This window comes from Canis lupus, chromosome 10 (genome assembly GCF_048164855.1).
Source record: "Canis lupus baileyi chromosome 10, mCanLup2.hap1, whole genome shotgun sequence".
Classification (NCBI taxonomy): Eukaryota; Metazoa; Chordata; class Mammalia; order Carnivora; family Canidae; genus Canis; species Canis lupus.
This window is the reverse complement of record NC_132847.1, coordinates 74776020-74790980: the sequence shown is the minus strand read 5'-3', so window position 1 is coordinate 74790980 and position 14961 is coordinate 74776020.

Here is a 14961-nt window from a genome sequence, read left to right as displayed (position 1 = left end):
TGGAGTTGTGCACCTAGTTCTAGACAATGAGTTGTCAGCGAAAGTAATAGAAATTATTCTCTAAGCTTTTAAAGATTTTTATTTATTCATTTTTAGAGAGAGAGAGAGAGAGAGCATGCAAGCACATGAGCAGTGGGGATGGGCAGAGGGAGAGGGAGAGAGAGAACCCCAAGCAGGGTCCAGCTCAGTGTGGAGTCCAATGCAGGGCTTGATCCCGTGACCCCTGAGATCATGACCGGACCCCAAATCAAGAGTTGGGAGCTCAACTGACTAGGCCACTTGGGCTCCCCTTCTGAGCTTCCGATTGCCAAGGCAAGACCTTCCAGACATATCTTTTCCCTCTGACATGGTACCTGGCAGTACCCAAGAGGAGCCCCTATATGATGATGATGAGGGGTACTGTCCTTCTCCATCCTCTACCCAGGATGTGGCATAAACAACAATATGTCTTATGACACTTAAGACCTGGGGGTCAGTTATGACTGCAGCATAACCCAGGCTAATCTGGCTGATTTACCCTTTGAATTATTTATCTTTATCTATGAATACGAGTCTTAGTTACTTCTCAGTGTCTACTCTCCCTCACGTCTGTAGTCATAGAACTCTTCATTTTTAGCTAAGGAGTGGCTTTGCAGAATAAAGACTACATTTCCCAGGTCCCCTGACAGGTGGTCTCGCCACGTGACAAGCTCTGGCCAATGTGATGTGAGTGGACGTGAAGTCTGCCCCTTCTGAGCCTCACTCTTTTTTTTTTTTTTTTTAAAGATTTTATTTATTTATTCATGATAGTCACACAGAGAGAGACAGAGAGGCAGAGACACAGGCAGAGGGAGAAGCAGGCTCCATGCACTGGGAGCCTGATGTGGGATTCGATCCCGGGTCTCCAGGATCGTGCCCTGGGCCAAAGGCAGGCGCCAAACCGCTGCGCCACCCAGGGATCCCCTGAGCCTCACTCTTAAAAGCCACGTCCTCTCCTTCCTCCTGGCTAAGAGATGGAAACGCCGACTTCACCTCTAACAAGCAGACAGGGGAGATACTGTTGAGATGAGAGAACAAAAAGAAAGAGAGAACCAGGTTTTCCGACAGCGTGGAATCATCACACCAGCCCCGGATTCCTTATGTCTGGGCTGTTATATGATTAAAAATAAACTTTAAATCTTGTACAACCTCATGTTATTGGGGTTGCTATTCTAGTGATGCAGGCTGTATTGCTCACCAATATCTTAGTTCTTCAAGTCATCTTGCTCGTTCATTCCATTGATTAGTGTCTATTCCCACCGCCCCAGCACACGCGCACACATGCAGGTTCCTTGAAGACAGGAATGATTTCTTTCCCGTTCATGGCTGCACCCACTGAGCTTAGCACAGAGCCTGTCGCAGACTAAGTGTCGAGGAGTATCTGTTGAATAATCAAGTGTACGTGACGGACAGTAATCCCTGAGTAGATCATTATTGATTGTTGTTAGATATTACTCTTCTTTCTATTACTTTTCTACTAGCCATCAGAAAGCTTTGGTCACGTCACAGTTCCTAAGGCCCCACCGCCCGATGTTCCTCTGGCCTGCAAGAGCCTTTCTCTTCTTTCTTATTTACCAAATCCTTTCAAGAACAAGCTCTGGACTCACGTCAGAGATTTACAGAATGCAATGGCTCAATGGCTATAGGGGACCTTAGCAGTCACATGGCATGACTCTCATTTTACAAGTGTGTGAACAAGCTCAGAGAGGGCGGGATTATCTTGTATTTTAGTTGGTTCTGGCAGTTGTGACACAATACCATAGGCTGGGTGGCTTAACGACAACAAAAATTTCTTTCTCACTGTCCTGAGGCTGAAGTCCAAGATCAAGGTGCCAGCAGGTTTGGTGCCTGGCGAGAGAGTCCACCTCCGGTGGCCGACTGCTGACTTCTTGTTTCCTCCATGACCAGAGAGGCCAAGAGAGCCCTCCAGCATCTCTTTTCGAAGAGCACGAGTTCCACTGATGAAGGCTCCACCCTCAGAACCTAATTATCCCCTAAAGGCCCCACCTCCAAGTACCACCACACTGGGGCTGAGGATTGCTGCATAGGAATCTGGTTTTGGGGTCGGGGTGGGGGGGCCAGTCCGTAGCAATTTGTTACAAGTCATACATTAACTGATGAGAGAAGGGTCCAGAATCTAGGATTCTTGCCCTTATTTTAGTGTGCTTATTGTCGCAAGAATTTCCAACTCCTCTTGGGTGAGTTATTCTTTGATCAGACTTAAAAGATACAGGTGGACTGTACATCCCAACATCTCCTACATTGGGACTCTGTAGTTGCTGGGTGATCGTGTCCTCACCTTTGCCCGTCAGGACTTGCCCACACTTGGAACTCAAAAGGGCTAAAGGCAGAAGGGTCCCTGAAAGGTGAGTGAGATAACTGCCTCAGTCTCCGTGTGAGGGCACCAGAGACGCGAAAAGAAAGATGAAGAGACTTCTCTGACCACACTTGGTCCATTTAGAGACTCTGGGAGGAATCTCCAGCATTCTCTACGGAAATGTTGCCCAAAGTGGGAGTGTAACACTTCGATGGCCCGGGAGTGTAACACTTTACAGCCCAGGCTTGACAGCATTTAACAGGGATGTGGGTGGGAGCTCAGTGATCACGTGTCAAGAAGAATGAATCCCATGAGCGTTGCTAAAACCCGCCGCCGGCACTGAGAAAACATACAGTTCAGCACAATAAATACAGCATAGCCCCCAAGCTAACCCAGTAGAGCCAACGAGGGGGCCTGCCCTCCTTTCCTCCCCAGCGTTAACCTTCTTCAAGTCCAGGGCAAGTGAAAGAAAAACTAGAAAAATAATGCCTGTCATAGTGCAGGGGCCTGGGAAATGTCCTGGAAATCAGTTCATCTGGCCCTTTCAGCTTTTCGCAGCTTCCCCTCCTCCTCTGATCCCCAGCAGGCGCCTTATAGTTGCAGTTGCAGGCCCTGGAAGGTGTGGAGGGATCCCCAGTAACTGGCCTAGCAGCTCCCAGAAGATTTGATCAATAAGACCCTCCATTAACAACAACAAAAAAATGCTTGTTTGATCAAATATTCACGATGCAAATTAGCGTAGTCACAGTTCTGGGTTATCTCCTGATTACAAAAAAGAAGAAAACAACACAAACATTAAAAAAAAATCCCCCCAAAAAGAAAAAAAAGCACATGGAACTTCTCAACTCCGTATTTCTCTGCAATCTTTGATCACAATCTTTTTAAAACCGATTTAGCAAACCATGACTATGTCAGAGAACACTCTGGAAAAGCCAGTGTACGGGATCCCTGGGTGGCGCAGCGGTTTAGCGCCTGCCTTTGGGCCAGGGCGCGATCCTGGATATCCGGGATCGAATCCCACGTTGGGCTCCCGGTGCATGGAGCCTGCTTCTCCCTCTGCCTGTGTCTCTGCCTCTCTCTCTCTCTCTCGCTCTCTGTGTGACTATCATAAATAAATAAAAATTAAAAAAAAAAAAAAAAAGAAAAGCCAGTGTAGCCCAAACCCGTCATTTGGGGTTTGAGACTCAGAGGAGGGAAACCGGCAGGGTGGGGACGCGAACCCGGGTTCCCTGATCCAGAGTCCACTGTGTGCAGTGTCTCCCCGTGAGTGACACGACACGTTCTCAAAGCCGTTCTCAACGGTCCCTGTGTCATTTAACAGCCCATCTGCCAATGGATCATGTCACAGAAACATGCGACCGAGACGATGTGTCGTGAAACAAATGGCTTTACAAGCCGGGGGACCAGCCCTGTGTCCTGCTCCTTAGGAGCGATCTGCGCGTGTGACGTGGGTGTGACAGGCCCAGCGAAGGGCTGGCTCAGCTCGTGTACAGTCCTGCAGGCAAGGGGCTGACGGCTCCGCCACCAAGTCGCCGCGCTCCCCCTGCGGTCCCTGCGGCTGCCGGCTGGCCCGGGGCTTCCATCCACACTCTGGGTCACCCACGGCCTGGAGGAAAATCTCGGGCTTTCAGTTCTCACGTGGCTCCCTTCTCCGATTTCCATCCTTATTGGACTTAGGATCACAGGTGGTTCTAGGGGCCCCCGGGGGCTCAGTGGTTGAGCATCTGCCTTCAGCTCAGGCCGTGACCCCGGGGTCCTGGGATCGAGTCCCGCATCGGGCTCCCTGCAGGGAGCCTGCTTCTCCCTCTGCCTGTGTCTCTGCCTCTCTCTGTGTGTCTCTCGTGAATAAATAAGGAATATCTTTTTAAAAAAGTGGTTTTCACGGACTCACGCGGGAAGCCTACCTATAACGCTCCCACGCTTACCTTGACTTCTTCCGTCCAGTGCAGCAGGAGCAGAGCCTCTTCCTGCCAATGACCACAATGACCACCCCCCGCCCGCGCTCCAACCCCTACGCCCCCCAACCCCAGGGGTCTTCCAACCTCTGTTCTCCGTCACCATCTCCCTCTCTACGGGCTTCTCAGCAGTTTACGAACACACTCTATTGTTTTCCTTTTTGCACGGATGCGTCAACGGGAGGGGTTAATCAAGTCGCCTACGGTCACGCAGCAAATGTAACAATGAACACACGTCCCTTCAGCTACTGAAAGTTTCTCTATGCTTCTCCATAAAGTTCTCAAAAACACCGTCGAGCATGCGGTCTCTGTTCCCCGCCGCGTCATTCCATCTTCACCTCCCTCCAGCTTTCTGGCTTCTCACTTCAGCCCAAATGCAGCCACTTCATGTTGCCAAGTGTAAGGTGGGCTCTGCGGTCTTCACTCCACTTGACCTCCCAACCGCCTGGAAAACACTGCCACTGTCCTTGGAATCCTCTCCTGTTCTCCTCCCACTTGGCTGTACCCATTCTCCGCTTCTCCTGCCAGCCCCTCCTTTTCTACCTAAGATGCTCAGCTCCCCAGACCTTGATCTTGGGTCCCTTCCCCTCTTGGATTCTCTGCTTTGCTTTATCGTGATCTTCGTCTCTCACTGTTCGCTTCCTCTGTGGGCAACACACACCCAGGATTACGTTTCATCTCCATGCAGCGGCTGCCACATTTATCCCCCTGGTCCAGACTCTCTTCTGGGATGTAAGCTCATGACCACTCGTTGCCCTGACGCTTCCGGACACTTGTCCCCAACTGCAATCTTCACCTCTTGCCAGCCTCCTGCTTCTTCTTAAGTTTCTCATCTCCCTTAATCACCTAAGTTCCTTTTTTTTTTTTTTTAAGATTTATTCATTTCTTTTAGAGAGAGAGCACATATGGGAGGGGCAGTGGAAGAGGGAGAGAGAATCCCAAGCAGACTCTGAACTGAGCTCAGAGCCCAATGTGGAGTTTGACCTCATGACCCTGAGATCACAACCTGAGCCAAATCCAAGAGTCCGACGCTCAACCACCTGCACTACGCAGGAGCCCCAATCACCTAATTTCTTATGTCAGAAGCTTGGGAGTCATTTTGGAGACCTTGCATTCCCTCCTCCCTCTGCCAGCTCAGGCATCAATCACAATATCTTACTGAATCTGTGTCCACAGTGCAGCGCAGATTTATCGACTCCTCACCATGCTCACTGCCTCCCCTGCGTCGAAGACAGCCAATAGTCACTTGATGCCCTACTGATGGGTTCTCCACCTAGAGGCAGCATGCTTGGTTTCATTTTTAAAATCATAGATCTGATTATTTTGCTCCACCACTTAAAACCTCCAGCAGCTTCTCCTTAGTCTTTGAATGCAGGTCGCAATCCTTCTCCTTGTCTACAAAGACCTGCAATGATCTTACCCGCCCCCCAACCAACCTGTCTCCACTCTCCATATCTGCAGGGTCCACTCACTCTGGCATTTCATCTACTACTCCAATGCTACTTGCTCCCTCTTGCCTCAAGGCATTTACACCTGCAGCTCTCTTTCCTTTAAAAAACACTCATTTCTGGGATCCCTGGGTGGCGCAGCGGTTTGGCGCCTGCCTTTGGCCCAGGGCGCGATCCTGGAGACCCGGGATCGAATCCTGCATCGGGCTCCTGGTGCATGGAGCCTGCTTCTCCCTCTGCCTATGTCTCTGCCTCTCTCTCTCTCTCTCTCTCTGTGTGACTATCATAAATAAATAAAAATTAAAAAAAAATAAAAAAAACACTCATTTCTTACCAACACCTCTGAGAGAAATATCTCCTGACCTACTGGATCAAGTCAGTCCTCGTCTCCACGACCATCATTAAAACACTTATGACCCTTTCTTATGAAGATTGTTTCTTTCATTGCATTTATCGATAATTTAATTATACAATCATCTGTAGAGATCACAGACTTCACATCTGCTTCCTTGATTAGAACATATTGGGATTCTTGGGTGGCCCAATGGTTGAGTGTCTGTCTTTCAGCTCAGGGTGTGATCCAGGGATCTGGGATCAAGTCCTGCATTGGGCTCCCTGCAGTTTATAAATAAAGAAATATTAAAAAAAAAAAAAGAAAGAGCACAACATCCATGAGGGCAGGCACCAAACCTTATGTGCTTTATGATTCTAGCTTGAGCACTGTAGTTGTCACATGATCCTTGTGCAATAAATATATGCAGAATAAACACAAAATAAATAGTATGAAAATGTTTTTGAAAATGAAAGGAATCAGATGTAGAGTATTTCAATCCGAGGTGCTTTATCTCTCTGGATGTCTGTGGCCTTGTCTGGGAAACGGAGGGAAAAAAGGCCCACCTTGCCTATGTCATGAGTGTCGGGATGAGGGAGTGAGCTCGGAGGGCTCGGTGGGTCTCTGCAAACACACAACAAACTGTTGTTATTGCTCTTTGCTTCCGACTGGCTCTGGAAGGAGGAGCGTGGGCTGCTTTTGTGATAGAAAAATACAACCTTAGATTTCTAGTGTGACCTTGAGAAGGTCTGTCTCTCTGGATCTCAGTACCTCCAGGCAGAAAAGGAAGCAACTGGGCCAGACGTGCCTGCAAGGTCCATTCCTTCCTTGTCACCCTAAGATCCGCTCCCACACACCAAGGTACAGAGATGGCTCAGTCAAATGCTCCGGCAGGTGATTTGTGCTGTCACAGATGATCACCAGGAAGGTGCAAAGTTTATCTCCAGAGCAACGCCACATCCAGAGGACACCTCATGGGGCCACATGGTCAGTTCTCATGGACAAGCCTGAGCTGGGTGTCAGGGGCCAGGATTTCGAGTCCAGATCTGCTGCTTGTCGGTTGTAGAAGCCGGAGCTGGTCTCTGATACTCTGGGAGCCTCAGCCTCCTTACTGGAAATGCACAGGGGTCATAAAAGTGACCTCACTGAGCCAAAACAGGGAGAAAACAAGATCGTGGTCAGGAGAGTCAGCTGCAGATTCAAAAATGCTCCACACCGTGTTCAGCGGGCAGGCACGTGACATCTCCTGAACAGTGGGAGTGGGTCCTATTATCCTTCCACACAGATGCCTGCCATAGAGCGGTGGAAACAAAGGGTGACACAGGCAGCCCTAGCAGTTTAAAGCAGCAAATCGTCCCCTGTCCTTAGCCTGCAGCGCAGAGCACAATTTTTTATCCAGAGATGGCAAAATTGGGCCTGGAGTCACTTGATACCGCAGGCTATTGTCTCACAAATGATTTATTAACCAAGGCTGCTCCATGCTCAGAAGTTTGCACGCTGCCCAGGGTCCCCTCTCCAGAAGGGAATCTTCCTCCCCTAGGGAATGATTCTCTGGAGATGAAAATGAAAACTCTGTTTGGGACGCCTGGGTGGCTCAGTGGTTGAGCAGCTGCCTTCAGCTCAGGTTGTGATCCCGGGGTCCTGGGATCGAGTCCCACATTGGGCTCCTTGCAGGGAGCCTGCTCTCCCTCTGCCTGTCTCTGCCTCTCTCTCTGTGTCTCTCATGAATAAAAAATTAAAATCTTAAAAAAAAAAAAAAGGAAAAGAAATTCTGTTTGTCCTGGGGCAGTCTCCTGGAAGCTCTCTTTTTGGCTAAGTCCTAAGAACATTCAAGGGTCCACCCCTGTGGAATGGTTAGCGAGGGGCAGGACCACCTGGTAAAAGGTGTGTCTTAAATTGTGTCTGCTGAAAAATAGCTCTGTGCATCTACGTGTATGCGTGCAAGTGCATGTGAAAAGGACAGCAAATACAAATAGTTTAAAAATCCAAAGTCTGCCATTTGCTATCTTTATAAACTTGGGGAGGTTGTTCAGTTGTTCCAGCCCATGTTTCCTCTCTTGTGGAGGGATATATTAATGCCTCTGCGATGGGATCATGTGAGACTCAAAAGATGACAAAAAAAATAGATGAAATGCAGATTGAGCCTTTAGCTCTACATGTGACACATTCTAGGGGTTCCTGGGTGTCAGAGATGTTTCTTCCCTTAGGAAAGGCCAAGAGGTCACCCTGGGCCTGGCAACTTGAAAGGTGGTGCCTGCAGCAGCTATTCCTCACTTTTGTGGCTGTATCAGTCATCTACTGCTGCGTAACAAGCAACCACAAATCTCAAGGCTATGCTGTGAGCATTTATTTACCCTCCAGCCCTGCTGATCTTAGCTGGACCCAGCAGGCAGCTCTAAGCTACAAATTGGCAAGGTCTATGCCATGTGCTTCTTGTCACCCTTGGACCAACAGGCAAGCCCGGCATGTTCTCGTAGGGATGGTAGAGGTTCAAGACAGCAAACAGGGATGCGAGAGAGCTTTGGAAGCCCACACTCAGTATGGACACTGTCATTCCCGCCCCTCTTCTGTTGTCCAAAGCCAGTCACGTGGTGTGGCTCAAATTTAAGAGTTTATAAAGACAGTAAATGCACTTGGCATTTTAGGAAGGAGGGAAGTAAAAATCACTTGGCAAAGGTTATGAATACAGGACGGGGTAAAGAACTAGGGCCATTAATAAAGCCTAGCACAGCCGCTATGCGTCCAGAAACTCTTCATTTTTCATGTATGTGGAAGGGGAACACGATATAAAGGGTGGAAGGAGAGTCCCTCGTCCCCCTTTCTAAGCAGTAGGAAGAAAAATATTTTCTCCCCTGCTTTCAGTAGCTAAAGCATGGGAAATAAATGAAGCAGAGCAATCCTATATTCCAGCCCAGGATATTGATTCTTTTCTTGATAAATTCTATATATTTTTATTTTCTAAGATCACTTCGGATTCATCTTTTTATCAAGTAACATATGCACATCATGCAAAAGTCAAAGGATCTAAACAACCATGTTACAAGAAGAGGACACCTCCAGTCTCCCGTCTCCCAATCACACAGTTCTCCTACTTGACCAAACTCATAACCAACGATGGTTTGCAGCCTTCCAGGGAAATCGGTTTAGATGCTTGCATCAGCACACCCATCCCTTTTGCTTGACATAAGGGATGCACACACCATTCTGTACCTTGATTTTTCACTTGGCAATAGATCTTGTAGATCTCGCCAGGACAGGAGCAACTCTTTCTGTTAAACAGCTGCCAATATTCCTTCGGGGGGAAGGGAGGCTGTGGGTTTTGAAGGAGCAATCCAAAGATTCAGGGTAAGTTAGAAATCACTTGTGAGGCTTCAGTGTGGTTGGGAGCTCCGGCAATAGGACATGAGTACAAGGTTGGGGTTGGGCGAACAGGATGCCTGAAGTAGATCATTCCTGTGCCAAGAGCGTGGCTGTGCTCCGTCTCTTTCCATTCCTACCTGTGTCTGGCCTGACCGCCTTCCCAACAGCGCTCTGGATCCCCCAGTATGTCCCTCGTCTGCCGACATTTATACCACGTTGGCGTCTTTCATCTGTAGTTGAGAACCCTAACTAACACAGAGTGCTGTCAGGAGCAGGCTGTCCGCCGGAGACCTGGGATCGGTAGGACCAGTGCAGGGCTGAAGACGGCCACAGTCCGCTGCTACAGAGTGATGGGAATATCAAGGAAGGGGCAATGAATGGGGAGGCGACAGTGCAGTGTCCCGGGCCTTCACGCACCAAATGTTTCCTGAGCTCTTACCATGTGCCGGATGTGAGTCTAGGTGTTGAGGATCCAGTGAAAGGAAAATGGACAAGGTCTCTGGGCTCATGGAATCAAATTCTAGTGCAGCAGAGACACTAAAGGAGCAAACAAACGTACAGTATGATGTCAGGTAGTGATCCGTCTCAGGAAAAGGGAGCAGAGGATGACAGGGGTAGCATTTTAATGAGAGAGAAGAGAAGAGGTCACCAGCCTCCACCAGCACAAGCTTCTGCTCAGTTAGCACCTCTTCTGCCTTTGGGCAGATGGATAGGCAGTTGTCCAGTCCATGGGTTTGAAGACCTACCTCCCTTTTCATTTATTCCCTAAAAATTTGTTATAACATTGGACCTCTCCTCTAGAGCCGAACATTTCCTGTGTAGATGCTGCGGGCAGCAGTGCCCTGCCCAGGTGGGAGCCTTCCTTCACACAGACCACTTAGTAAGACCACACTGGGAACTGGGAACAAAGGGGGTCTAGGGAGGTAAGATGAAGTGAGTGCGATTCAAGCTTCACCCCGAAGGTCTTGGTGGCAACTTGGGGCTTGCAGAATCACCCTCACACCATGTGGCGCTCATGGTGCTCCACACCCAGACTCTAATTTGTCTCTTCAGGGCTCCTTCTCATTTCTTCTGCTTGGAATATTTTCCAGCAAGTGATGCCTCCCTTCCCTGTCCCCCAGGGGGTGGGCTATAATCTCATGCCCTACTTTGGGATCAGCCCAGTGTAGGGTGAGGATAGAGGCAATGCGATGGAAGGTTTTGCATGTTCTTGTGCAGGAGGTTTGTTCTCTTGAAAGTCTGCAACCCTCCATGAGAAGAATAGGTCTGACCAGCCGCTACTCTGAGGACAGTGGGGGCCCCTGTGAATCAGATCTGCACCAAATGATGTCTGAAGTATGAGTGGAAAAAAACATAAAAGCTTGTGCTGTAAGCCACTAAGTCTGGGGACTGCTTATGGAGCATGTTTGCAGCGATAGGTAATACTTCAATAATGAACTAAATAATTCACTGCTTGGCTCCATAGGGCTTTGATGTGGGAGTTTTGCCTGTAGGGTCCCATCCATTTGAGCTGGCCTCTCTCTCTCTAACCATCATATCTGCATGTCTAAGGCAGAATTGCTAAGAAGATGTCTTGGAGACAAGGAAACGTGGGCTTGAGTTCCTATCTGGCCACTTATTAGCTCTGGGGAATCACTAAGTTTCCTGTGCTTCAATTTCCTCAAGTGTAAAATGAGATTAATAATGTTTACCTTTATAGGCTCTTGCAAGGATTCAGTATATCACATATGTAAAGCTTGGTGCTTGCTATGTGCTCAGTAAATGTTTCCATTTTTATTACATGTTTTCTTAGATAACTTTGCAATAACGCTTTGAGGCAGGGTGTATTATTACTACCATTTTATATGTGAAGAAAGGGAGGCTCGGACAAGTTAATTTACTCGTCTCACAGTTACTACGCGGCAGGATGAGGTTACACGCCGGGCTGCTGCGCCCAGAACCTGTACCTTCGCAGCTGTATTATGTGGCATGGGTGATCGCTGAGATTTCTTGCAGTTTTTCTTTCTTTTTCTTAATATTCCATTTTTATTTATTCATGAGAGACACAGAGAGAGAGAGAGAGGCAGAGACACAGGCAGAGGGAGAAGCAGGCTCCATGCAGGGAGCCTGATGCGGGACTCGGTCCTGAGACTGTGGGATCACACCCTGAGCCAAAGGCAGGTGCTCAACCGCTGAGCCACCCAGGAGTCCCAAAACTCCAAAAACTGTTTGAATTTCACCAACTAGGCTGTGTCTCTCTGAGTGGTATTATTACTGTTGCAATGTTCCCATTGTCTTCTATTTATTTTTTATATGTGTTAATTGTAATTTATTTTTTTTACATTTGTTTTTATATAAGTTAAATTTGCCAACATATAGTATAACATCCAGTGCTCATCCCGTCAAGGGCCCCCTTCAGTGCCTGTCACCTAGTCACCCCATACCCCCCACCCACTTCCCCTTCCACTACCCTGTGTTCGTTTCCCAGAGTTAGGAGTCTCTCATGGTTTGTCTCCCTCTCTAATTTTTCCCACTCAATTCCCCTCCTTTCCCTTATAATCCCTTTCACTATGTCTTATATTCCACGTATGAGTGAGACCATATGATGATTGTCCTTCTCCAATGGACTTATCTCACTCAGCACAATACCCTCCTGTTCCATCCATGTCGAAGCAAATGTAGTGAAACGCCGAGACACCCGCACCCCAGGGTTCACAGCAGCAATGTCCACAGTAGCCAAACTGCGGAAGGAGCCATGATGTCCCTCAACAGATGATGGATAAAGATGTGGTCTACATATACAGTGGGATATTACTCAGCCATCAGAAAGGAGGAACACCCACCATTGTCTTCTATTTAAACATGTGCTTCTGGCTTTCCCTTTCATATGGGGATTTAGAGTCCCTCTGGAATGTGCATTTCTTTAACTAAAAGGGGTCAATTTAAGGAAAACTAGTTACATAAAGAAAGAACAGAAATGGTCTCTGGATAGTAGAAATCATGAAGATGGTGGCTGAAATGACAGTAGCTTAGGAAGTACTGTTTTCTGAAGGTTTGGCATTTTACTTGCGTCCATATGCCCGGCAGCCTAGTCTTGCCCCATCCCCGCTCCCAACCCAGTATTTCAGTCCCCATGGAAGTCCAGTAACTCAGGAGGATCCCCTGGCAGCAAAGGGGGTGGGCAGTGGTCAACATCTGAAGCACAAACACCACACCTGTTTGAGATAACATAACCACTAAAACATACCCCGCGGATTAGCTGTGTGGCTGCAAAGACCTTGCTCCAGCCATCAGAACCCCAATAGCCTCGTTTATAAAAATAGGCATTTTAACTAGATGTGCTCAAAGGCCTTGGCCATTGCAAAATGTGTGAATGTTTTCAATATTATTTTTATTAAAAGAAGCACTTTACCATTGAGAATTTCAAATGTTTTTCTAATAAACCCCCGGAATCAAGGGCAACAATATATTTGCAATAGAAAGTTCATTAGCATATTTTGATAGTTTTTGATCATTTGTGCATGTATTAAAATGAAACATTTGGTAAAAATTAAACATTATATGCAAATGAGTGCAACAAGCCTACTTTTGGAATAATAATTCATTATCTCCCTTATAATATATGTGAGTGGCTTCGTTTTATTTTCCAGTACACCATAGCCATTAAGTCAGCATGTTGGAAGTTGACCAAGAAAGTATAACAGAGGATCCAATCTTTCATTTACATAAATCCCAGAATTACACCTGTCGAAATTGTACGCTATTAATAGGTGACAAGACTGTCACTCGGTGTTCATTTATAATGTTGTCACTGGAACCTAATAAACATTTAGGATATATTTCAGGAATTGTACTTTTTTTTTTTTTTTCCAGGAAGAAGAAAGCGTGTTTGTGCTACAGTAAAAAGGTTTTACACTGAAAGGTGCTGCTAGCAGAGGTGTTGACTTTTTCCTTTGTGCATTTTCCCTTCTTTTGCTTTTTCAAAAGAGAATAGCATAATTATGATATTAAGCTGGAAGGAAATATGGGAATCTTCTGCTTCAGTGCCTTCATGCTATAGGTAAATAAATTTTGATCCAACTCGCTCATTGTTGCAGTTATTGGTGGTGCTGGAACTAGACCCCAAGGTTCTTGACTTTTTTTTTTTTTTAAGATCTTATTTATTTATTTGAGAGAGAGAGAAAGAGAATGCGTGGTGGGAAAGAGTAGAGGGAGAGAGAGAGAGAGAGAAAGAGAGAGAGAGAGAAGCAGACTCTCCTGAGCACGAAGCTGGATGCAAGACTTGATCCCAGGATCCTGGGATCATGACCTGGGCCAAAGGCAGATGCTTAACGGATGGAGCCATCCAGGTGCCCCCGCTCTTGACTTCTAGTTCAGTGCATTGATATGTAAGATATAAATACAGAGACTATAAATATATATGCAAACATGACAGCCATTATGCAGATTATTCTCCAAGGTCAGTTCTAGAGAATCATGGAGCTAGTCAAGTTTCTCATCAATATCATAGTTGTATTTCCTCCCCAAGCTCTTCCTGGACCAGCCACCCCAACCAAATGACAGTCTTTTCTCCACACTGCCACCTCTGCCCAAGCCGCTTTTAAGGGACATGAACTCGTGCTGCACCGGGTGCACTTGAAATTTTAATCCAAATAGATTTTGTTTCTTGCAGTAAATTGTGCATTCCTTGAGGAATAAGATTATTCTTTCCCCAGGCTTTCATGTTTTGTGGCACCTGTTCCAGGGCCAGAATGCAGAGTGACTAGAATGCAAAGAACCTTAAAAGTAAAATGGTCTAACCTGCTTTTTTTTACTGAAATTAGCAGTTTGTCTAAGATTGCACAGCAAGTTGAAGATGAGGTCCTAATAAAATATACACAGCCTTCTCATGTCAGTAATATAAAACAACAAATTGGCACTGGTGGATGTGTTGCATATTTGTGACTTTAAGGTAACTAAAAAGCATGCCAACCTTAGTTCACTAAATTAAACCTTAAGATCAGGTTAGTAGAGTTTATATATATATATATATAATGATTTTTGTATATATATGATATATATATTTTTGTATATATATATATATATATATTTTTTTTTTTTTACCATGACTACATTGATATATTAACAAATAGGCTAGTAAATCCATGGCCACAGTTCCCCAAGCAGTATGACTACAGAGTCATTAGGACATAGTCACTGAGCCCGAGTCTCCAGATGGTCTGGAATGTAGTGAAGAACTAGGAGTAGTGAAGAACCTCTGGACCTGAGACCGTGTGAAGACAGCTAAACAATACCTATCACCTTTCCTAATTTGCCCAGCCCACAGAAAGAAGTGCGATGCTCTTCAAAGGTGTGCAGTGGGATTGTGACGGCACCAACAGGCTTTAAGCTCTGGAATCAGAACCATCTGCATCTGACTCCTTATTTTTTTTTTTAAAGATTTTATTTATTTATGATAGTCACACAGAGAGAGAGAGAGAGAGAGGCAGAGACACAGGCAGAGGGAGAAGCAGGCTCCATGCAGGGAGCCCGATGTGGGATTCGATCCCGGGT